This window comes from Odontomachus brunneus, unplaced genomic scaffold, assembly GCF_010583005.1.
Source record: "Odontomachus brunneus isolate Ranch 3 - 2012 unplaced genomic scaffold, Obru_v1 Obru_scaffold_030, whole genome shotgun sequence".
Lineage (NCBI taxonomy): Eukaryota > Metazoa > Arthropoda > Insecta > Hymenoptera > Formicidae > Odontomachus > Odontomachus brunneus.
Window position 1 is genome coordinate 216,282 of NW_022639480.1, and position 2,059 is coordinate 218,340.

Sequence of the window (2,059 nt, forward strand, 5' to 3'; positions counted from 1 at the left end):
TCTCTCTCTCTCTCTCTCTCTCTCTCTCTCTCTCTCTCTCTCTCTCTCTCTCTCTCTCTCTCTCGAGGGGAGAATCACGGGGAGACATCTCCATTCGATTAAATTCGAACAATGACCCAACGATCACGCGTCGACTTTCACGAGGAGGAGCCGATGATTCCTCGTAATGGCGATTACACTTACGTATCTTTCTCGTTAAGTAATTGCGAATATTATCGTTATAATGACAGTCGATATTGTATAATTACGAAGCGTTCACGCGACGATACGCCCCCCCATCGCGCGAACGTTCGACGACGTGGCCGTCGACGAGTTCGCGTCGTGGCTGGCGATATTATACGAGTACGCTCGCGGATTAGGCTATATTCTTTTGCACAAGTACCGTCGATTAAATTCGTAATGTATGACTGGCAGTGTTGTTTACTAACTAAGTATTACCGTTTACACTCGCTCGGCCGTGTTTACGCGCGGCGTTACTTCATTGGACTGTGCATCGTCGAACCGCCGGTTGACGTGTATGAGCACAAATTCTCACAGACGCGTCGAGCGTGCACAGCTCGGCACAATAGCCCTGACAATAGCCTTGAGCAGCGAAAAGACACACTAAAAGACGTCACAGAGGCTCGTATTAATACTTGAAACTCGTCTCAACTATGATACTTAAATATGAACTCAGAGTCAGATGAAAGTTTTTCTAGTTGAATCATGACTACAAATATAAACGTCACACATATCGCAATTCAACTGAAAAAACTTGGATTTAACTCAGAATGTAAAATAATAAAACTATAACGGCTCTAGGAATTAAAACAAGATAACAATTACAAAGATAATTATTAATAAGAGCCCAAAATTGCTGATGTTATGCGTTTGTAATTTAACCATGTGAATAAATCAGAAATATACAAAGTTAATTTAAGTTAAAAGCTTTGCTTTTCCAAAGCAAAGAATTTTCACTTTTAAATTAAATTAGTTTAATATATTTCTGATTTATTGACATGGTTAAATTATAAGCGCATAACACCAACAATTTTTGGCTCTTATTGTCCTTAATAATATTGTTATTTTGTCGGAATGTAAACTTGAGAATCTCACATGAGACGAGTCCCAAGTGATAACTATTAATACAGGCCAAAGACGTCCAAAAGATATCCGAGAGAAATGACATCTTTTAGTAGATTGTGCGCTGTCTGGGACATGAAGTTGTATTCTTCAAAGACGTATGACATATCGAAGGAAGCTTCAAAATGATATAACTTTACGCGTTAAGATTATCGTGCCGATCTGTGTGCAGTACAGTGGGGAGAAACGATTCGTACTTATTTTGCGACAATGTGAATAAGAAAACGAGGTTTCCAAGGGGAAACGAAAAGTAATACGCATTCAGTCGAGACGAAGTACATACACAACGTTGTCTCGTCGACAGTCTCCGGACTGCGAGACGCCAACCGCGGTTTCCTTGCAATTATTATTATTGTACATCGCCACGCGCGCGTTTCATTCGAGAAACACTTTCCTCTCGCTAGATTCCTAATCAAGGCTCTACGTGTACATCAACCGCCATCGTCAGGCAGGTCGTATCAACGATACCGAGTAGCAGATAACACGTTTAGTCGTACTCTCTCTTGCCTGCGAACACCCGACTCACAACGGTGGCAGCGATACTACTAACCTTCGGCGCTTCAAAGTGCAATTAAATCGCTATAAAAAGACCGACCGCGGAGTTGCGCGCCGCCGAGAAACGCGCGGGTGCATCTGGGTGGTGCCCGATTACGATCGCGGTGCAACTCCCACGTATGGAGACATAATGTAAACGTTAAAAACTCGGAGTCAATACAAACGTCGCACATTTGGTCGGGATCTCAAAGAAATTCGACAGTCTGCCGAGGAAAGTAACGCGAAATTACGAAAGTGCACTTGTCGAAGGTGCCTCCTTGACAGCTATATTCCTATAACAGAGATTCCTGATTTTACATATTCTCGCGCGGAAAGGACACGTGTCTCCTTTGCTCTCTCTCTCTCTCTCTCTCTCTCTCTCTCTCTCTCTCTCTCTCTCTCT